This window comes from Ambystoma mexicanum, chromosome 1q, assembly GCF_040938575.1.
Source record: "Ambystoma mexicanum isolate Mex_15411 chromosome 1q, UKY_AmexF1_1, whole genome shotgun sequence".
Taxonomy (NCBI): Eukaryota; Metazoa; Chordata; class Amphibia; order Caudata; family Ambystomatidae; genus Ambystoma; species Ambystoma mexicanum.
The window spans coordinates 1,508,527,906-1,508,552,035 of NC_090922.1; the positions used below are offsets into that span (position 1 = coordinate 1,508,527,906).

Below are 24,130 nucleotides of genomic sequence, written 5' to 3' on the forward strand. Positions count from 1 at the left end.
CCTCGCAGCCTCACGCCGTGTAGCACTCCCCTCCATCCTGGAGGCTCGCACTTACCTCTCGCAGCCTCACGCCGTGCATCACTCCCATCATCCTGGAGGCTCGCACTTACCCCTCGCAGCCTCATGCCGTGCAACACTCCCCTCCATCCTGGAGGCTCGCACTTACCTCTCGCAGCCTCACGCCGTGCAGCACTCCCCTCCATCCTGGAGGCTCGCACTTACCCCTCGCAGCCTCACGCCGTGCAGCACTCCCCTTACCATGCACGTATCATTCACCCACGAGCACGCACAATTTAGCACTTCCTTTGCTGGACTTGAACGCTCTGAACACTCACATGGCTTAGTAGGTTCGTACCCTCCCCGTTTTAAAATGTTTCATGTTTAATAATGTCTTTCACTCCCTATTCCCTCCCTTTGAAACGGTATTTACTTGCTGTCTGGGCGCCTAACAAGCGAACCATAAATACATTTCTTGGTAAATCGTTAGAGAGCAAATTGAAATATTGTACATTTTATAAAATATAATGTATTCTTTTATACAACAGTAGTCATTCTTGATTCAACGTGCAGGCATTGTGCTGAAGTACGATGCAACGCTTCCATTTACGCCCTTCTCTTCTCTACTCTACTCTACTCCATCAGTGAGGACACGAGGTCACAAGGGTTGTGTAACATGCACGTATGTGGGAGGGTTGCAGGTAGTCACATGTTTCCAAGCCTAATCAATCATCCCATAGGTGCTGTGATCAGACGAGAAGAGACGTCTTCTGGGTTCTGAAGCCAGCAGCCACTTGCTCCCCTGCTCCACATTTCAAGGTGCCAGGCCCTTGCTGCCAATTCAACTGGGGTTGGGGTGGGGTCCTTTCCATTAAGGACAGCGCTCTTAGTCGAGCCCGGTAGTTCTAGGGGACTCGCGACAACCACGAGGCATCGGAAACCAGCCACAGTACCCCCAGCGAGGCCTGAAGCCCTTGTCCAAAATGCCCCAGGTGAGGTCAACAGACCAAACGCATTATGGACACTGGTGCGGGTGGTCGTATTCCTCACAGCCACAGATACACGAATTCAACATTTAGACACTTGTTGTCATGCTGAGAACACACCCACACTCGCAACCGCAGAACTTCCCGAGCTACTGCGACGGGCCATTGGAGAAGTAGCACCCCCCCCCCCCATCATCACACCTGGAGGAGCCCTAAGGGCAGGGCGGCGAGGTGCATTGCCTGGGGCCGGGCGGCTCATAAAAAGGGCCACACCTTTTATTTAGATTAGAAAACAAATACACATCACGAGTAAAACGCAACACACCTCCAACTGAAAAGTGAGGGATAGATGCACCCTAGTGCACCCCAGGTGTTCAGCTTTTAAAACTCAAGGGTAAAGGGGGGGGGGCACACCCATTACATGAGATAAAGTGCAAAGAAAGGGGCCACGACAGGGACATTTTACAGGGAACCATTCGGCTGGTAGAACGGGTGTGTTCTAGGCTTGCAGGGGTATGATCTGGGTATTGCCACGCGAGTATGGCACCCAGAAGGGGCACATCGTGTGCCGCACACCAGGCTCGACCCAACCGCCCCCCGCGTCACCCCCCAGCCCTTGGCTTTGCGCACCCCCGCAGGCTCTGGCGGCCTGGGACACAAGCCACTCGGCCGCGGGGCTCAACCCACTGAGTTGGCCTTCCGGTTTTTTTTTTATTTTTTTAGGGGTGGGGGAGGACAGCTTCCGATTGAGGATCTTTAATGCAGCGTGTTCCACACCACCCCCGAAAAATATATTTTAACAATATCGGAAACCGGGGCACCTCTAATTTTAGGAAGGGTCCAAAGTTATCCTGTGCGGCTGCCTACACCCCCGACCCCCCAACACACATGCAAACACGTGTAAAGCAGGCACCCGGACACCCCCCTCCCCCGCCCCGCGAGAATGACACGCATTGCTCGAGCCTCTCGCGCCACCTGTTCAGACAGATATTGCTTTAAGAAACATTTCAAAAATACACAGTTGTTTCATTTAAATATTTCGCTTATTCAGTCTTTTTTTGCAAACCCATTCCTGAGCCTGAACGCCCCCATTCTCACTTAGCTGAGAGAGGCGGCTCTGGCCGCTTCTCGGCGCTGCGCCAGCCCTGGCATAAGGGCGCCCCCGTACTCACCGAGCAGCGCCGGATCCTGCCCGCCGTCTACCTGGGCAGCAAGAGGCAGGCCGCCCTCCGTGCCCGGCCTGGCATGCCGCAGGGAGCCCCGGGATACCGCGTGCCAGGGGGTCGAATTCCCCGGCTCTTATCCACACCGGGCAGGCACCTTCCTTCCCCTTTGTTCCTCTCGCTCTTCTCCAGACACCGGGCGTTCAGTTCTGACCCCCAAAAAGAAAACCAGTATCGATGTATCGCCTTGGAAAGCGCCGGGGGTGCGTTTCACGGCTCGGGGATCCCCGAAAGTGGCAAAATGAGGGGTTTTGGGGGGAGAACGCCGGCGTACACAGTGCCTCGACCCTCGCAGCCGAGCAGCTCCAGATCCGCGAACCTGCCGAACCGGTCGGACCGGAGCTTCGTGCAGGCGGGCGGAGCCTTCCAAGCCTCGTAACCCGGAGCTGCGCGCCTGTGTGGGCCGGGCGCAGTGCAACCAGACCTACCACTATCGCGACATGTCGCCGACAGAGGTGGGCCGGGCGCAGCGGGACCAGGCTTCCCACTATCATGTCGCCGACAGAGGCCCGACCAAAGCACTGAACCACCTGCGAGACTTTACGAGCGCACGGCAAAGCACCACTCTCCCCCCCAAAAGTCGCGACCACGTTACCAAACCACAAATACACTTCTGTGCAACCGACAGCAAGCGCTATATAACACACACGTGGAGTTGGGCAAGCTGCGTGTGTGTAACCTGCAGGCCACCGCTTGGAATATACACAGGACGGACTGAGCCTTTCACCCGTCCGCTGTCCCACCCCCCCCTTCAAATGCTTCTTGGCGCTAGCTCACCAGCGCTGCACAAACCAGCGGGATTGCTCTGAAGAGGGGGTCTTCAACTTCCCAGTTGCACTCTCAGAAGTGGGGACTTTCAGAGGCAGTGAATGGCACAGTATGGGGGCACGTCCACCTGTGAACAGACGACTACTCGGGGAGTCCCAAGAAGAGAGCGTTTGCCTGATCCAGACGAGATTGCATTAAAGCGAGGATACTTCTGCTGACAGGCGAGAGACCCCAATCTCAGGCTGAGAAACTAACTGCAGAAAGCGGGGGGGGGGGGGTCCTGACTTATTTGGGAAGTCCGAGCCCCATCAGACTTAAAGCCCAAGTTTCTTCCACAGGCCCCGGAAGTAGGGCAAGGTCTCAGCTCAGAAGACCAAGACTGCGCGATCCCACAAAGAGAGGGCCCCCATCCTTCTCGAAACCTTCACTGGACAGGCCTTACCCCCGATACAAGCTCCTCTTCCAGGAGTTCTCTCCTCCTCAACACCTAGGCCATCACGTAGCCCCGCGCCACCGACTCGCTAGACGCCGCCCGTCCCTCTGCTCCCCGCCACCCTGTACAGCTGTACCCCTCCTCTGTGCATCTGTTGTGCTGTTACCTCTGTAAAGCGCTCCTTTTAGTATCTGTATTGGTGTATACCTCAGTAAAGCGCTCTGTTGTGGATCTGTATTTTTGTGCACCTCTGTATTGCGCTCTGTTGTCCGTATTGTTGTACACCGCTGTAATGCGCTCCGTTGTGGATCTGTATTGGTGTATACCTCAGTATGCCTCAGTTTTTACCGTGAGTGCACTCCAATCTTTACATTTTTCTGGTTCCTGCTTGTGACTCCTGGCCCCCAAGTCTCACATACGCCTCGGACACTCATAGAGGATGACTCAGACCTTGTTATTGCTATGATCCATTTCTGAGGACAACCTCATTGTGCTGGGGAATGGTGGGGTGTGTAGTACAGCTAACACCACTGCCAACATGGAGGATGAAGGTAGCACGCCCCAAACCTCACAACCCCCCCCACCGACAGTTTTCAAGTGGCCTCCAGTCTGGAGTGCACTTGATTCCGACAGTGGTAATAACTAAGAAAACACTGACACACGAAATAGCCCCCCAAAAGGAAGGGAGTGCACATGTGGAACAAATCTCAGAGGCAGCAACGGAGCTCCCAATTGAAATTGACCTCACTGTATCTCTAGGTGAGGAAAAGAGCGACATTGGGCATGACCCAGCCGCAGACCATATTGGACACAATATGGGGGAGGCTAAAACACCAGCAAGCCTCAACATTAGTACGAGTAATCCTACACTTCCCCTAATTGCAGGAGTGACAGAAAATCATAAAGTAGAAGAGGCTGCCAAACCATGTCAAGACACCCAGGATACCGAGGAGAAATATAGGGGAGCTATATTAACCCCCTCATATACATTTGGCACAAATGCGAAACACCAACTACACAACCATTCGGCCCAAGATATTCTGGGAACTGCATGGAGACCCCAGGGAATCACGCCCATCCTGTTGAAAAGGAACCAGTGTTTCCACTATTATAGGAAAGACGACAAACCAGGATGGGACTGGGGCCACGCTAAAAGCACCTTGAACACCAAGGACAACGGCTTAATGCCCACAGAAAGAGGTGGAAAGGGCAGAGAACTCTTGCCCGATCTGGCTCACGGGACTAAAGGCAGTTTGCCAGAAACACTCCTAGCGGCAGACACCATAATGGAGGGGGTGGCTGTTCTGGACAAAGAACCAGACTCAAGGGTTCAGCTTGCCACTGGATGCTCCTCCTGCTCTGAAGCTGAAGGGACCAGTGACCTTGGATCCTAGTGTAAAACAACGCAACGCGCCTCAGCAGGCGCAAAAATGGCCAACACACAGCGGGCAATATTATGCTCAATACCAACAAAGACAGCCCCTGCAAACAAACGACAAAGGACTGACTTGGACAAAGTAACACCCTACTCCCTCGACGAGGACCTACTGATGGATTTAATAGATTCTCAGGTCGAGCAAAGCAAAGACGAATCAAACAGTCAAAGTACAATTGATCCTAAATTAATAGCAGCCTTTTCTCTAACCACGGCACCTTTTATGAAGCTGATAGAAACTCAAAACGACCAGTTAAGAGACCAAACCACAGTGATTGTAATGCTGTAGAGCAAAGTGATCTTTGTAGAAGGATTCATTACGGCTATCCATCAAAAATGGATAAAAATGAAGAACAAACTACTAACATCTTGAAGAGTATTCTGGAGCCCGTAATTCGAGATAAAGAGAGAAGAAGATCAGAAAGGTCCTTTTCACTCATAAACCCACAAGATCCGTTGGGAGGAGAGTCATTGAATATGGGCGGCCTCAACAAGAAACGGCCTTGGGCAGGGGAAATTGAGACCTCTAACAAATCAGGGAAAACTTACACAACTGAATCAACACTTACAGAGTCAACGCCCCCTGTAACTATAGTTATTGCAGATACATAGGCTAAAGGAACAAATCAAACTAAGTCAACCTAGTCCATTCTACATCTGAAGAGGCCCAAAACACTGTTGGTATCACTGGTTGAAAAAAACAAAAAAACTAACAAATGAACCCCATTCGGCCCCAAAGATCTTCAACATCTTCGATAAATTGGGCGACGGTGACAAAGGGTTAGTTAAAAAGGCAGTCTCCCCACAGTTCGAGACTAGTTTTCCGGAAAAAACTTGAGCAAGCAAAAAAAGTACTGACACAAAAGACATCGGCTAAGATACAGTCAGCTAAACCACAAATGTATGTGAGGAAAACTGGGGGAACGGTAGTGCCCATTGAAGGGGACAACATTAAATGCAAGCACTACTATTCGAAACATTTAGAGACCCGAAACTCCAGAGATGTTTGTTAGAGGGCCAAAGAAGCCCATTGTCAACGAAAGTGCGAAAGTGATCTCAGATGTGGGCACTCAAGAGACTAACACAATTACCCAATGCTCAAGGGCAGCACGATGACATCAATCCAGACTTACTAAACTTGTCTACTTATTCTAATGATTCAGAGTCAATATGCTCAAATGGGGTGGAAATTCAGTCGCAGAATGGAGAACCTGACTCTAAACTCTCTGACGACTAGGATGGAGAACAGGCTGATGAACTGGAAGAGGAATCAGAGCAAAGCAACAAACAAGGGTCCATCACAAAAAAAACTCTAAAGGTCAGATTCACAAGAGACTGTAGAATTGTTGAAACAGCCAACTCAACAGGTCGAAAACCTTGAAGTGCTAGTGGTCGGTCAAATGAGAATCAAGACAAAACCATAACGGATGACCCTGACCCAGAGCTGTTGGCAATAGACGAGTACAAAATCTGGAATCAGAACAGATACGGCAAACTGGAAAGGAAGGAGGCGGCTCAAAGACCGACTGAAAGATCTGTCACACAAGAAAAAGACAGGATCAGAATAACTAGGATGGTTGACAATTGTGATAACAGGTCTCCCTCGCGCTCTAGGTTGGTCGAGAACTGTGATAACAGGTCTCCCTCTTGTTTTTTGTTAGAAAGGGTCCTAAATATCAAAGACAACCTGACCCTCAATAGAACCAACATTATGAGACTCATTGGGTCAATTGAGGAATTTCAGAAAATACAATCGAGGGACACACTGCTAATTGAATTCCCAGAAGACAAGCGCCTAGACAGAGCCTTGATCTATATATCGGACCGCAGAACTAAAGACACTTTCATTAAAGAAGGCCACAGACTCCTCACTATGGGTTTTTGGTTAAAAGCAAGAGAAATACCGTCTCCCACATCAACATTCAACTCTGAAGAGGATCATCATCGCCCTACTAAACCAGCATATGTGGCGTATTCAAGCCTGAGAGGCAGGGAGGCTCGTCCTGAGGAACTATTGAGTAAGAAGCAGACAATAGGAGACAGACAAGCCCTACGTTGGGTAGGACCAGACGATCTGGGAAGCGAACTGCCGCCATTTAAACAGTTCAGAGCGACACGCCCAGGTAGACCAAGGACCAAGAGAAGATTGGAGCTGGCTAGCGGGCACATTGGCTAGGAAGTCATATGCCAAAAGCTCTCAGAAACTGCCCTCTTCCAGAATTTGACCATCTGTTCCTGGAACACCAGGGGACTCATGCACTTATTTGGGGAAGGGGAACTCGTAATCGAGAAATAGGATATATTGTGCCTCCAGGAGACTTGGCTGAATGAAGAACCATCCCTGGAAGGATACAAAGTATTCCTGAACCGCGCTGTCAAAGGGAAATTTGCACGACCCATGGCAGGACTGATTACAGCATGTAAAAGAACAACCGGCTGGACCAAGCTTTGCGTACAGAACCCTACGCCACTGATTCAGTTTGTGTTGCTGGCAAAAAGGTACAGCCAACACATCTGCCACCTCCTGATATGTAACATCTACTGGAATCCCGCATCACCACTTGCAGCAAATCTTCAAGAGATGGTTATGAATTACATCGATGAAGTTAGAACTACCTACAACACATTGACGTCTTGGTATGTGGGGACTTGAATATGGAATGTTCTGACTCTAGGAACGAATGGATAACTAATCCATCAAGAGCTGCCACTTTGAAGATATTATGGGGTATAAGTTGGAGAGAAGACCTACAAAAAAGAAACAAACTTGATGAATGGTAATATAACGGGTGACAACCCACCAAAAGCAACCTGGAAAAGAGGTCCCCACACCAAGATCCTAGATTACATTTTCGCATCAAAGACCCTTTTTGGCCAGATGAGTCACTTAGATGTGATATCATGTAATAACAGTGACCATAATCTATTGGAGATGGTGGGAAGCCATGCCGAAGATACGGTTGGGCAGCTTTTCCACTCACTTAATACTGCCAACATTGAGGTTACACAGGGTCTTAACCGGTTAAGAATTTCTTCTACTTACCTCAGTAAACTAACTATGTCCTTTTTTAATGGCAAAAGCAGGGACGCCTCTGGCAACACCATACCACCAATCCATTACTCACTAGCCTTGAAAATCTTTCAGGCTAAAGTCGGAAAAGGTTTAAAAAGTGTGTTTACAAGGAAACACGTCTTCAACAAGAAAATCGATGAAAAGAAAAAGTCCATATAAAAACTATCTATGCAACTTAAAAAAGGTGTGCTCCCTGACGTAAGAGAAAAGTTGAGAAAAGAGAAACAATCCTTCAAAAACTGGTTGAAAATAGATCAATATCATCTTTTGCAGGCAGACGGGGAGAGAATGTTGGGCCTGATGGCCAATAAGAACACAGTTGAGATCTGGAGCTGTTGAACTCTACAATGGTTCCACAAGATTCGATCCTTGAAAACTCAATACCAGCGTCAACTTGGGAGTTGCTCTTTGCGGGTTGGTTCTCCAATAAGTTGGTGGAAGGACATGAAAAGGTTACACTCTCCAACTTACCCTGGACTTTTGAATTCGATAGGGAGGAGATACCTACCCTAATAAAAAAAGCAAGTGCATCAAGAGCGGCGGGCCCACGCATTCGACTCAATAAAAAGGAACATTCTATGAGGAAAACTGTCAAAATGGGGCTGTCCGACCGACCTGAGGGAAGCCCTGGAACTCCTACACTCTGGAACAACACTAAGAATACGATTGGACAGGGCAGGAACTCTGTCGAGCGAAATTGGAACATCATCATGGATAAAACAGGGCTGCAGACTGGCACCAGCCATATTTAACCTCTATATATCCGACATCGAGGAGGCTTTTGAAGATGTGAGGTGCTCCTGCCCAAGGATTGCATGTATCCCAGTAGGAAGACTACTCTACGCTGATGACCTCCTAATCATGGACCAAGCTGAAGTGGGTCTGCAGAGCCAGCTGAATGCCTTGTCTAAATACGTGGGTGACAACGCATTAACCATCAACCCAAAGAAATCCAAAATCATGGTTATAGGAGAAGCAAATTGAACCTGCAGAAGTTGGAGTCTCCAAGGGGTAAAAATACCCAAGGTTACATCAATGCAGTATTTGGGGTTAACAGTGAATACTAGCATGGTAGACTCACATGGGGTAATGGCCGCAAAGTCAAAAGCTAAGAACCTAGCAATCCAGGCTAGACTAATCAACCGCAAATACGGCAAATTTACCCTACTATCCATTATTCACTTGTCCAAATTGAAGTTGACTCCCATTTTGACATATGGCTCTGAAACTCAGCTACAACTTGCAGGCTCTCTGTGGAGGCAGGTTGATGGACCATTTTGGCAACTTGTTCTGAATATGCCAAGCTCCCTACTGGTAGAAGTGATCAGGAGAGAAATGGGAATGGTGTCACCGTACACCATCACGGTCTGGAGATCACTGTCATTGTTGAGGAAATGTTTACAACCACCAGGTGAAGGAGGGTACGAAGTCCTACATAAAGCTATTTCCTTAAACAGTGAGAAGTCTCTAACTGTATGGAGATCTACATGTGTGGAGATACTAAAAAGTCTAGCATTGAGTGAAGAGCTTCTATTGAAAAATCCTAACCATGTTAAGAAGAAACTTTACGAGCAGGACTGGATAGACACAGGTGACTGGATTCTGAGCACGAAAAATGGTGGAGGGATAACGAAAGATACTAGGAAACGAGGCCAAGTTCCAAGATACTTGACAAAGTTCCCCTCTCCCACTTTGGGACAAGATTTCATGAGGTTCCGCTTTAACCTGTTTCCAACAAAAGAAGTTCTCGAAAGACGCAAAGTTGCCTCAATGAGAAATTACATGTGACGGCTCTGTAAGTGCACGCTTGAAACCCTTTAACACTTAACAACTGAATGTGAGTCACTGAAGGATTTAAGAACAACATACTTGTGACATTTGTCTCAGATTTCAACAATAACATCTTCCAACTCACTTTGTCTCCCAACACAGCTTGTGTCAAGGGAGGAGAATCACAGATTCTAGCCTTGTTGGCTTTCGTCAAGAAAAATCTTTGCGAGACTGACAATGGAAGAAGACGAAAGGAAGAGCTTTATTGAGACGAGGGGAAAAAAACTGGAGCTTTCATCAGACTCTGGGAAGAGGTCTGGGGGTTTTATTTATTTCCTTTTTTTAAATTCTCTTTCCATTCCATTTTATATATTTTTTTTCCTCTCCCCAACCCTACTTATTTTTTTATCAGATTTTATATACCTCATCTTGCTAGCAATTCAATGGAAGTTTGTTTTCTTTTAGTAAATAGCATAAAAAGTTTAAATGTAAACTATAAATATGCTAATAAAAAAAGATTTGTTTTTGGCATTTGTAACGCGCGTACCTTGTGGGGTGCGGGCGCAGGTTGTAACGAACAACCAGTCCTAGGCTTCACTGAACTGTAACTCGATGCTTGTGTTAATTAGTAAAAAACAAATTGCAGAAAAAGGGGTAGGTTTTTAGTTGATTCCGGAAGACAGCAGATCAGTCAGTCGCAGGTTTATTGCTAGAGAATTCCAGGAGCGAGGGCCAAAAGAGCAGGAACACCCTTCAACCCATTATTGCAGTTTTGAGGGAAGGGACTACTACCAAGAGGCCCTCTCCCATTGATCAAAGTGATGGGTTTGGGTGATGAATTTGGATTTTTTAAATCAAATATGCCAGGGCTAGGCCATGGGTCCATTTAAAGAATGGGCACCGAATCTCTGCTGCACTGGAAGCAAATACAGACTTTTCCGATACTGTGAAACCGCAGACTTCTGTGGCAGCGCAGCGATCAGCCTCACTGCACAGTTCTGTGCCACCTGCAGTCTCTGTATTGGAAATCATTGGCCACCCATAGGAAGGGCGTTACAACAGTTCAGTGTGCCCACCACTGGCAAGCGGTCCTTTGCTGCAATAAGAGCCAGAAGGGGCTTCATTTGTTCTAGTTGATAGTACACAGATTTAATCATCTGATTGACACGCGGGTCGCATGTTCGTAGCCCGGCAAGGCCAACTTTGCCTTTCATGCTTCCGAGTTCGATAAACGAGTACCAACTTTGGTTGGGTGATATGGTCTGTAAATACGTCCTAGGTAAAGCGCTTTGACGAAAGCAGTATATAAATAACACATCCTCATTTTTCAGAGGTTCGCCTGGAGGTCCCCCTGGCATAGATCAGAAGTAACGCGATACTTGCGTTTTAGCACCATGCACCCGGCTACGCGATGGTCACCTCCATTCAGAGGTGAGGCACATTGCACGGAGTTCTGGGTGCAGCCATTGCCTGTTTTCAGAGCAAGAAAGCCAGCACCGGTAGACTTGTGGGTTAATGCACCTGCTGCCGAGAGCATTTGTGTTGGGGACTGGTTCTATTGAATGAGATACACTGTTCAGTAAAGCTTATAAAATAACCTTTGATATTCAGCAAGAATTTGAATGAATGTACAAATACAAATTTAAGGCTTTATAGGCTAAAGCCTTATTCAAACATTCACGAATCAACATTGGGTCCTGTACCCAATCAGGAGTGCATTTGGGCCTACGGGGTAGTAATACACAGTTCTGTTTCTAATTTGGAAATATAAGATAGTCGTGCTCAGAAGGCCCCCGGGTGGGCTGCAATGTCTGTTGTAGCGTCTCCATTTTAGGGTTTTACAGAAGGAACAGAGAGCCTTGTTGGGGACAATAGTGATGACGTTCGTTGGTGCAGTGTTGCAAACGAGCGATCCTGGACAAGCATCAATTTCTGAAGAGTTATGACATCATTGGTGCAGTGTTGCCAAAGAGTGAACATGGCCAACCCTTGTCCCTCGAAGAAATATGTCGTCAATGGTGCAGTGCATGGCAGTTTCTAGTCAACTTGGTGCCCAGGGCGAAACACTACAAGGCGCCCTCAAGACTAGCATGCATCACTCCCAAAGGACACTTCTGTGTCGCATGACAAATCCCCTCCTCAATATCAATAAAGCATTGCTTTATAAATGAAGCTTGTTTGATTACATTGTAATTCAAGTACTTCGCAGAAGAAATGTAATGTGAAAACAGCTGTTGCTACCCAAGTAAATCGTTCTTCTATCACCTGCTCTTAGGGAAGGCCTTGCCTGAATGCACTTTCAAACTGCCCGTACTGCAGAGAGTGAGGGGCACAGTGTGTGTGTCTATAGACCACCTCAGAGGCTGGTTCGGAACATGCATTCCTTTCTTTTTAACAAAGTAATGCTTAACTTTTTCTCCAGTGAGCTCAGAGGCAGCTCTCTGGGTGGGCTGCTTATTATGGCCACCCCCTACCCCAAGCTATTTAGCTATGCATCCCGGGCAGTTACCCACCTCAAGAAGCGGGTTTTGTGCAGAGTTGCCACAGAGAAATCAAAGGGTTGGTTATGATGTTCATTGGTGCAGTGTTGCCACAGAGTGGTCATGGCCAACCCTCGTCTCTGCAAGACTCGGCTAGGGCGTTCAACAGTGCAGTATTACAGCTTCCTGTAGTCTTAGAATGATCGTGGCCAACCTCCATCTATAGAGGTTTTGGCCAGGACGTTCATTGGTGCAGTTTTGCCACAGAGGGATCATGGCCAAACCTGGACACTTGAAGAGTTGGTTGGGAAGTTCATTGGTGCAGCGTAGCCAAAGAGATCATGGACAACCCTGGACAATGGAAGAGTTGGTTGGGAAGTTCATTGGTGCAGCGTAGCCAAAGAGATCATGGACAACCCTGGACAATGGAAGAGTTGGTTGGGCTGTTCATTGGTGCAGTGTTGCCAAAGAGATCATGGACAACCCTGGACAATGGAAGAGTTGGTTGGGCTGTTCATTGGTGCAGTGTTGCCAAAGAGATCATGGACAACCCTGGACAATGGAAGAGTTGGTTGGGAAGTTCATTGGTGCAGCGTAGCCAAAGAGATCATGGACAACCCTGGACAATGGAAGAGTTGGTTGGGCTGTTCATTGGTGCAATGTTGCCAAAGAGATCATGGACAACCCTGGACAATGGAAGAGTTGGTTGGGAAGTTCATTGGTGCAGCGTAGCCAAAGAGATCATGGACAACCCTGGACAATGGAAGAGTTGGTTGGGCTGTTCATTGGTGCAGTGTTGCCAAAGAGATCATGGACAACCCTGGACAATGGAAGAGTTGGTTGGGAAGTTCATTGGTGCAGCGTAGCCAAAGAGATCATGGCCAACCCTTGTCCCTGCAAGACTCGGCTAGGGCGTTCAACAGTGCAGTATTACAGCTTCCTGTAGTCTTAGAATGATCGTGACAACCTCCACCTATAGAGGTTTGGGCTAGGACATTCATTGGTGCAGCGTTATCACTTCCTAGAGCCTCTGCGGCCATCTCTGGTCTTTTGAAGGAAGGCCTTTGGTGCAGCGATTTAAGCCAATGTGCTGTACTAAAGATGTGCCTTAATGGCACTAGTTAGGATGGCCAGATCCTTGACAACGGAAAGGTCCCTCAAAAAACCTCACACGATGACTGCTTTGCAGCACAGAAGCAAGCTCACTTGGTGAGGTTTTACTCCAAGAATCCCCCTTAATCCAGGACCACTATGGGGGACCCCATTCCCAGGCTCGGACTGACTTATAGGGCAATAGGCCCCGGGCCCAATCAAAAATGCAAAATGCTTGTGTGGGCCAGTTATTTGGGTCAAAGTGGGGCACTTTTTTGGCTAATGTGGGCCAGTTTGATGAGTTACTCCCCTATGCGGCTCGTAGTTATGAACAGTATCGCTGAAAAAATCTTTTAAATTTACAATTTACCTGGGGGCAACCAGACGTGGACTCCCTGCTCACTGTGCTTAGAGAGGCTCAGCTTCACCTCACTGATGATGCCCAACAAGGCTGAAACACGTGTATGGGGTTGCTGGTGGTACTCTTGTTCAGAGAGGAATTGCCATAGCATTTCGGTGCTGGACTGCCCATGTGGGCGGGACAAAGACTGATATGCAAATGGATATTTCCCATCTGTGAAGGTACAGTGAGCAAAAAGCAATGGCTGCGAACTCTCAATGTGGTTAATAACCACTGAACAGGTTATCATGCCTTGTTCTTTCGAGAGAGGGGCGCCTGCTACCTTTTTTGTACAATTTGCATCATATTCGATAAAAACCTCCCCCTTGGATACTATTCAATGAGAGTCACAAAAGGAATGAATTCCCATTTGCACCTGTGGGCCCTTTTCTCGTTGGTGCCCGAGACACTGATGCCCCCGTCCGACCCTGCCCATTCCACACGCCACGTGCGGGCTCCGTGCCCAGGACGCCCCGGGATGCGGCAGACGCTAATGGCGCAGGTGAACCAGTGTTTGCTGGGAGGCAGCGAGAACGCAGCCGGCAGGAGCTTAATGGCGGCATCCGTAATCAGGCGGCATGCTGGCACTATTGCGGCTGCAAGTCCAGCGAATGGCCATTTACTGCCCACGAGAAGACGGGGAAACAGATCAGATCGCCCAATAGACCTCCAGGGAGCGAGAAAGGAGGGGCGCCCGCCACCGCCGGACCACTGCGGCCCTCTGCACCATCTGCATTCCGCCACCGCGGTGTGCGGTAGAGATGGTGACCCCCGGTGCCTCCAAATAGCCCGGCCACCACTGACCCATAGGACGCCAAGGCATCACACGAAAGACCCTCTATAAGCAAGTGCCGAGGATCACAAAGCTTCAGCAAACATCAATATTCAGACCCTGCAGGACGCAGGCCCCGCTGCAGCTAGTCCTGCTGGGGTCCCACTGGAAGGAGCCCCAAAGCAGCACCGCAGCACGTGCACCGCAATTCCAGACCACCCTCCCATGTCGCAGAGAGTCCTGCCTCTTGCAGTGTCTCTTCTTGGCGCTAGAGGGGGCTATGTAAATGTAACTGGAACAGAGGAACGCGTTTATTGATGCTCTAGTTTCCCCTCTGCGTTAGGGCGGCTGGTCTTAAACGTTCTGCCCGCTGTAACCCCACCAATGAGGATTATAAAGGCACCACTTGAGCAATACCCCTTGCTCAGGAGTACCATGGTGGAACTTCAGACACCACCACCACTTCTGGAGTTCCATGGTGGAACTTCAGGTACTATCTGCTCTGGAGTACCATGGTGGAACTTCAGACACCACCACCTCTGGAGTTCCATGGTGGAACCTCACATACTACCTGCTCTGGAGTACCATGGTGGAACTTCAGGCACCACCTGCTCTGGAGTACCATGGTGGAACTTCAGACACAACCTGCTCTGGAGTGCCGTGGTGGAACTTCAGACACCTCCTGCTCTGGAGTACCATGGTGGAACTTCAGACACCACCTGCTCTGGAGTACCATGGTGGAACTTCAGACACCACCTGCTCTGGAGTACCATGGTGGAACTTCAGACACCACCACCACTTCTGGAGTTCCATGGTGGAACTTCAGGTACTATCTGCTCTGGAGTACCATGGTGGAACTTCCGACACCACCACCTCTGGAGTTCCATGGTGGAACCTCACATACTACCTGCTCTGGAGTACCATGGTGGAACTTCAGGCACCACCTGCTCTGGAGTACCATGGTGGAACTTCAGACACAACCTGCTCTGGAGTGCCGTGGTGGAACTTCAGACACCTCCTGCTCTGGAGTACCATGGTGGAACTTCAGACACCACCTGCTCTGGAGTACCATGGTGGAACTTCAGACACCACCTGCTCTGGAGTACCATGGTGGGACTACAGTCACCTCCTGCTCTGGAGTACCATGGTGGAACTTCAGACACCACCACCACTTCTGGAGTTCCATGGTGGAACTTCAGGTACTATCTGCTCTGGAGTACCATGGTGGAACTTCAGACACCACCTGGTCTGGAGTACCATGGTGGAACATCAGACACCACCACCTCTGGAGTTCCATGGTGGAACCTCACATACTACCTGCTCTGGAGTACCATGGTGGAACTTCAGACACCACCTGCTCTGGAGTACCATGGTGGAACTTCAGACACCACCTGCTCTGGAGTACCATGGTGGGACTACAGTCACCTCCTGCTCTGGAGTACCATGGTGGAACTTCAGACACCACCTGCTCTGGAGTACCATGGTGGAACTTCAGACACCGCCTGCTCTGGAGTACCATGGTGGAACTTCAGGTACCACTTGCTCTAGAGTTCCATGGTGGAACTTCAGACACCACCTGCTCTGGAGTACCATGGTGGGACTACAGTCACCTCCTGCTCTGGAGTACCATGGTGGAACTTCAGACACCACCTGCTCTGGAGTACCATGGTGGAACTTCAGACACCACCACCACTTCTGGAGTTCCATGGTGGAACTTCAGGTACTATCTGCTCTGGAGTACCATGGTGGAACTTCAGACACCACCACCTCTGGAGTTCCATGGTGGAACCTCACATACTACCTGCTCTGGAGTACCATGGTGGAACTTCAGGCACCACCTGCTCTGGAGTACCATGGTGGAACTTCAGACACCACCTGCTCTGGAGTGCCGTGGTGGAACTTCAGACACCTCCTGCTCTGGAGTACCATGGTGGAACTTCAGACACCACCTGCTCTGGAGTACCATGGTGGAACTTCAGACACCACCTGCTCTGGAGTACCATGGTGGGACTACAGTCACCTCCTGCTCTGGAGTACCATGGTGGAACTTCAGACACCACCACCACTTCTGGAGTTCCATGGTGGAACTTCAGGTACTATCTGCTCTGGAGTACCATGGTGGAACTTCAGACACCACCTGGTCTGGAGTACCATGGTGGAACATCAGACACCACCACCTCTGGAGTTCCATGGTGGAACCTCACATACTACCTGCTCTGGAGTACCATGGTGGAACTTCAGACACCACCTGCTCTGGAGTACCATGGTGGAACTTCAGACACCACCTGCTCTGGAGTACCATGGTGGGACTACAGTCACCTCCTGCTCTGGAGTACCATGGTGGAACTTCAGACACCACCTGCTCTGGAGTACCATGGTGGAACTTCAGACACCGCCTGCTCTGGAGTACCATGGTGGAACTTCAGGTACCACTTGCTCTAGAGTTCCATGGTGGAACTTCAGACACCACCTGCTCTGGAGTACCATGGTGGGACTACAGTCACCTCCTGCTCTGGAGTACCATGGTGGAACTTCAGACACCACCTGCTCTGGAGTACCATGGTGGAACTTCAGACACCACCACCACTTCTGGAGTTCCATGGTGGAACTTCAGGTACTATCTGCTCTGGAGTACCATGGTGGAACTTCAGACACCACCTGCTCTGGAGTACCATGGTGGAACTTCAGACACCACCACCTCTGGAGTTCCATGGTGGAACCTCACATACTACCTGCTCTGGAGTACCATGGTGGAACTTCAGACACCACCTGCTCTGGAGTACCATGGTGGAACTTCAGACACCACCTGCTCTGGAGTACCATGGTGGGACTACAGTCACCTCCTGCTCTGGAGTACCATGGTGGAACTTCAGACACCACCTGCTCTGGAGTACCATGGTGGAACTTCAGACACCGCCTGCTCTGGAGTACCATGGTGGAACTTCAGGTACCACTTGCTCTAGAGTTCCATGGTGGAACTTCAGACACCACCTGCTCTGGAGTACCATGGTGGGACTACAGTCACCTCCTGCTCTGGAGTACCATGGTGGAACTTCAGACACCACCTGCTCTGGAGTACCATGGTGGAACTTCAGACACCACCACCACTTCTGGAGTTCCATGGTGGAACTTCAGGTACTATCTGCTCTGGAGTACCATGGTGGAACTTCAGACACCACCTGCTCTGGAGTACCATGGTGGAACTTCAGACACCGCCTGCTCTGGAGTACCATGGTGGAACTTCAGACACCACCTGCTCTGGAGTACCATGGTGGAACTTCAGACACCGCCTGCTCTGGAGTACCATGGTGGAACTTCAGACACCACCTGCTCTGGAGTACCATGGTGGGACTACAGTCACCTCCTGCTCTGGAGTACCATGGTGGAACTTCAGACACCACCTGCTCTGGAGTACCATGGTGGAACTTCAGACACCGCCTGCTCTGGAGTTCATTGGTGGAACTTCAAGCACCACCTTCTCTGGAGTACCATGGTGGGACTACAGTCACCACCTGCTCTGGAGTACCATGGTGGATCTTCAGACACCACCTGCTCTGGAGTACCATGGTGGAACTTCAGACACCACCTGCTCTGGAGTACCATGGTGGAACTTCAGACACCACCTGCTCTGGAGTGCCGTGGTGGAACTTCAGACACCTCCTGCTCTGGAGTACCATGGTGGAACTTCAGGTACCACTTGCTCTAGAGTTCCATGGTGGGACTTCAGACACCACCTGCTCTGGAGTACCATGGTGGGACTACAGACACCACCTGCTCTGGAGTACCATGGTGGGACTACAGACACCACCTGCTCTGGAGTACCATGGTGGGACTACAGACACCACCTGCTCTGGAGTTCCATGGTGGAACCTCACATACTACCTGCTCTGGAGTACCATGGTGGAACTTCAGGCACCTCCTGCTCTGGAGTTCCTTGGTGAAACTTCAGGCACCACCTGCTCTGGAGTACCATGGTGGAACTTCAGACACCACCTGCTCTGGAGTACCATTGTGGAACTTCAGACACCACCTGCTCTGGAGTACCATGGTGGGACTACCGTCACCACCTGCTCTGGAGTACCATGGTGGGACTACCGTCACCACCTGCTCTGGAGTACCATGGTGGGACTAGAGTCACCACCTGCTCTGGAGTACCATGGTGGGTCTTCAGACACCACCTGCTCTGGAGTACCATGGTGGAACTTCAGACACCACCTGCTCTGGAGTACCGTGGTGGAACTTCAGACACCACCTGCTCTGGAGTGCCGTGGTGGAACTTCAGACACCTCCTGCTCTGGAGTACCATGGTGGGACTACAGTCACCACCTGCTCTGGAGTTCCTTGGTGGAACTTCAGACACCACCTGCTCTGGAGTTCATTGGTGGAACTTCAGGCACCACCTGCTCTGGAGTTCATTGGTGGAACTTCAGGCACCACCTGCTCTGGAGTTCATTGGTGGAACTTCAGGCACCACCTTCTCTGGAGAACCATGGTGGAACTTCAGGTACCACTTGCTCTAGAGGTCCATGGTGAGCGGACTGACGAGGCAGTGAAAGAGAGACGAGGATTCCCAGAGCCCGCTGACACGAGAGTGCAAGAGAGTGACGAGATTTCGCAGAGCCCACTGACGAGACAGTGCAAGAGAGTGACGAGATTTCCGAGAGCCCACCGACGAGACAGTGCAAGAGAGTGACGAGGATTCCCAGAGCCCGCTGACGAGGCAGTGCAAGAGAGTGACGAGGATTCCCAGAGCCCGCTGACGAGGCAGTGCAAGAGAGTGACGAGGATGCCCAGAGCCCGCTGACGAGGCAGTGCAAGAGAGTGACGAGGATTCCCTGAATGTGCTGACGAGGCAGTGCAAGAGAGTGACGAGGATTCCCAGAGCCCGCTGACGAGGCAGTGCAAGAGAGTGACCAGGATTCCCTGAATGTGCTGATGAGGCAGTGCAAGAGAGTGACGAGATTTCCGAGAGCCCACTGACTAGACAGTGCAAGAGAGTGACAGGGATTCACAGAGTGGATGACGAGGCAGTGCAAGAGAGTGACGAGGATTCCCAGAGCCCGCTGACGAGGCAGTGCAAGAGAGTGACGAGGATTCCCAGAGCCCGCTGACGAGGCAGTGCAAGAGAGGGACTAGGATTCCTAGAGTAGGCTGACGAGGCAGTGCAAGAGAGTGACGAGGATTCCCAGAGCGGCTGTCGAGGAATCAAACCCATGTTATTCTGCAGGGGCTTCTCATTCCAGATGTGGCACCACGTCATGCTTTAGGCAAACTGGTTTGTACAAGATCACACAGTGTCAATTGTCATGTACAAATGTGCTCAATCATGAAACTGTGCTCATGCCTGAGCCAGTGTGTTCTAACAAGGTGGCTCCCCTTTTGCTTCATAGAAGGTTCTAGAATTGCATCACTTGACTGGATCCATGCTTTTAAGCGCTGTATTGAGCGCTCTCTCTGGCCCTTATCATTTATTCATAATGGCTGCATTACGCAACCACCCGGGGAAGTGGCGCAAAGTGTATGGAATATTTATAATTTATTCTGGAAGGAGGAGCCGGTGATGGAATGCAGAAGGGCCCCCCCCCCTCTGGGGGAAAGGGTGTTGACTGGCAGGGTCTGGGTTATTATAACACAGTAATCATGCATTCACCCCAGAGTGGGACCCTTTCACTGTTGGCATCACCGGCACCGCCAAGTCGGCCCTTGCCGTGGCCACCAGTCTCTAACAATGTTCATACCCAAAAACTTGCAGCGGTACTCCCACCCCCTGGGAAATTCACAAGTGGGCTCGGGAGATCAGGAACGTCTAGACCGGGCATGAGCCAAGCCCGTCAATAGTGCCCCAGCCAGCCCTGAACACCGGGGCAGGAGGTTCTGCTGCCCCAGTGACGCGAGACCCATGACGCAGAAGGTTGAACGCATGCATCCCCGAGTTTCACGATAACAAATATTAGTAGCAGGACTGAACATCTGCACTCCCCACTAGCCATGGCTAATGAAAAGGGACTCCTGGCTAGTAAGAAATGATGTGCTGTGTGTATGTCTAGAACTGGGGCATTTTTATGGCTGGCAAGTAGCTCGCAACTTGAAAGGAGTACCTTCATTAATAGCACTCTGCTAACACAAATGCAGAAAAAACAGGCTGGGACAGTGAGTAAAGTGGGTAGTGAGAGTCAGAGGGGTGTATATCGAGAGAAAAGGGGTAACAACGCAAATGACCTCCATAGGTCCAGCGCCACTCCGTGGAATTCACGCTAACACACTTCATTTAGCAAATCTTCAGAGTGGAGAAGGGGGGCAGGATTGGACCCCGATTTCAAGACGAAATGCCTCAGTAGTTGAGCCCTTGGCCTAGCCCCTCCAAGGGAAGGCTGAGGTGGGCTGCTTTTTGTTCCAGTCATCCTCATTAAGAAAGAAGCCCACTTCTGGCCGCTTGCACAAGACAGCTCAATTATTTACACAATGCCACGCCAGTGTTGCCTTCTTAAGGCATTGGCAAACTGTAATTACAATAGGTCACTTTAACGGAATTGTAGCCTGGGTGGGAGAGCACGCCGCCTCTTGCCCAAATCTGGTGTTCATGAAGGTTACATCCTGGCAGGGGGGGTGGAAGGGGCATATTTTCTCTTATTTTGGCTAACAAGCCAATTCAAATCTGATAACAATACAGCAATAGAAGCATGAGGAGTGTTGTCCTAAAGAAATTAAACTGGATCAAAAAAGATAAAAACGAGAGATGTGAAATTAGCATGTAAGACGAATGTGGAAGTTAAAATAAAATTCTAAAAAAAAAAAAAGATAAAAGGGGAAATTAAACGGTCAGGGCCATGACCCTGCCAAACCTAGGGCACAAGACTCACATGGACAATGGCACAGCCAGCCCTCTCTCAGATGAAGGAAGAGGAGGGGAGGGGGCAGACAATGAAACCCCCACCCCTTTTGCCACTAGTGTCATCAGTTGTACTGGTAAGGCCTCCTGGTGCTTTTTCTGGTTCAGGACAACAACTCCCAGAAGGCGCCTGGGAATGACCAAGAAACCCACACCAGAGCCAGGACAACAGACCGAAGAACATCCAGGGAATGGAGTGAGAATTAACCATCCAAAAATAAATGAGACCCCCCCAAAATCGGCCTGCCAAACCCAGCCGGATCTTAGGTCAATGGTGGGACAATAGAAAACGAACTGGGAGCGAGTGGAAACTACAGGGGAACAAACAGTAGAGACACAGAAACCTTCCCAAACCAAATTGGCAATAAAACCTACTAGAACATGAAGGAAGCCACATGGATAACGAGCATTCCGAGACGCTGGTTGCTATCACACCATCGAAGACTGCAAAACAATCCATGCTGTGGAAGGGGAGGGGCTTAGAGGGATTTTTAGAGCTGCTCACCTGTGTAAACCGGCCCCTGGGGAAAAGACAGGCACAGATTGGTTCCTAGATTCAGGCACGGGATGCAGCCAATGAAGGGGGAGACAGAACCAGCCGGACCACAGTGTAGAAGAAGTCAGAAGTAGAGTTGCAGGGGTGAGGTCGGGGAGAGTGAAGGTGGGCCGAATCCTGGAGAGTTGGTGGCAGGACTGGAGAAGCGTCTAGGGGAGGTATTTGTGAGAGTGAGACCAGGTGTGTGTGTGTGTAATGTAGTGTGAGGAAGGGATGGGGGTTTGTAAAAGGTACGAGAAGGACAGATAGTGATAGAGAGGGAGAGGTGTAGTGGGATTAGAAAGAGCAAAAGTGGAAGCCCTGAAAAAGCACAGGATTATGCGAAACACAAGGCTGATGCTCTACTTTTTATGCAGCCAAACTGTTGGACTACTTTAGCACATTTTCATACCCGTATTCAATACATTTTGTGCACAATTTACAGGTGTTCGGTTGAATAGCTAAGTGATCATGAATAAAAAAGGCTTTGTATTTAACCTTTGTAAAAATTGTATTTTAGAATTTAAATGCAAATGTGTTTTTTCATTTTCAAAGACTACGGTAGCAGGGGAAGGTGCCCCCTCCACTCCGCCCCTCCCACCATCCCCATGACACATCAGGCAGCCCCTCATTTAGTCACTAATAAGACGAAGCCTGGAAACCCACATCCCCACTTACCTGCCCCTTTGCGTTACTTTTGAATACACTAACCTTTTGTGCCTCCAGTTTGCCAGCGCCTGGAGAATGCGCCTCCGACCATGCAAATCCCACGTCCACACAATGGCATTATGGAAATAAGGAGTGCAAAGGTCAAACTGTGGGCTGCTTTTATTTCACCCATCCAGTTTGTGTATTGGTGGCACATTAACTGTGCCCTTAATGAACCTTCTATGAAATTAAGCATAGCACAGAGGATGCACTCCTCACACTTCGGGTCCAACCACACCCTCATGAGGCCCTTGCAGGGGTGCTTTAACCGACCCCAAGTCTGGCAAACCACTCCAAAGCTCTTGACACCACTAAACTCAGGAAGGGCAGTTAAGGCTGGTGGTGTAACCATCAAACCGCTAAGTTCTGTGTCGCAGCACTCGACACACAGGGATCGCCACCACACCAAATCTTTTCAGCAGAGGGATAAAGAAAACAGTTTTCCTACAGAGATGAGAGAAAGCAGAAGAGCTCTGCTAGAGCTACAGAGGCGTGGCCACATCACAGAGGGAGGCAGCCTCCGTCCAATGGTGACCCTAGTACTATGACGGCCAGAACCACCGTCCAATGAGATTCTGAGCAGAATGAACACCAGTCCAATGATGATCTAAGTACAACGAAGGATAACCTTCCCCTGACCACCTTGTGTTGGTGAGAAACCTGGAATGCCAGAGGTCTGGGGATGGCGAACAGCTTACCCGTCCGGCTCCTAAGGTGCCAACAACCCTTTCCCCAGAATAAACTGAGGAATCGGCCAAGGGCAAGTTACAACGACCATTTATTACACAAATCCGACTGGGAACATACAGGACAATCACGAGTCTCCAGTAATTCTCAGTTTCACAAGAAGTGCTTCACAGTTTTGATACCAACTGGTGTCATCACCTGGCTCCTTCCCCAAAAACCTATCCCCTTTTCTGGTTGGGTGGTCGAAGTAGTATTCCCTATAGATCACCCATAGGTGTCTTAGTTGATTGGCCTTCTCATGCCAGGTGGCTAGTCTACCCCTTGCCCATGAAACTACCTATTAAATTGTTGCAGGGTCGCAGAATTGCCATTGGCCCCTGCCCTCTGCCGTCTACCCCTGGATTTCTGTCTCCTTATTGGTTGGAACTGGTCTCCCCCAGGCCTGGGACCAGATTCAGTTCTCAGCAGTTTGTGGACCTCTCCAAGGTGATGTTAAATGACAATGTGTCTCAAATGTATCTGGTAGTAACATCACCTTTGCCTATGAGAGTGCGGTCCACGTTGCAACATTTGTTTCACTTCTCGTCTGGGTTCCTGAAAACAGCTCATCTTCCCACCACGGGTGAATACCCATTGTCTAGTTTGGCCGCATTACATGGTTGGGACCACAAAATCCAGCTCATTGGGTCTGCATTTATGAGGATATATTCTGTTTTCCTGCAGCTGGCCCATTGTCGTTTGAAGCTTGAAATGTACTTTTTTTATCCCTAACTTTGGCTGTGAGCTCGGCCTTTCCGCTGTGTGCAGCCAGAGTCTGCTTCGTTTGTCTGGTATCCTGCAGCTTAAGGCCTTCTGTGATTTTCCTTAGACTTATAATATGAT

The 24,130-nt window shown here is 49.8% G+C and overlaps 1 protein-coding gene across 13 annotated transcripts in view; it reads right to left on the bottom strand.

Moving 5' to 3' along the window:
- PTPRF (protein tyrosine phosphatase receptor type F) overlaps nt 1–24,130 on the bottom strand; it is a 791,126-nt gene that overhangs the window by 513,342 nt on the left and 253,654 nt on the right. Inside the window, exon 1 of one of the 13 annotated variants that reach the window (XM_069642416.1) lies at nt 2,156–2,536. The exons of the other annotated variants lie outside the window; for them this stretch is intronic. The gene's annotated coding sequence lies outside the window, so the exon portion shown is untranslated. Of the gene's footprint in view, nt 1–2,155; nt 2,537–24,130 lie in introns of those variants that run through there. 13 annotated transcript variants of the gene reach the window in all.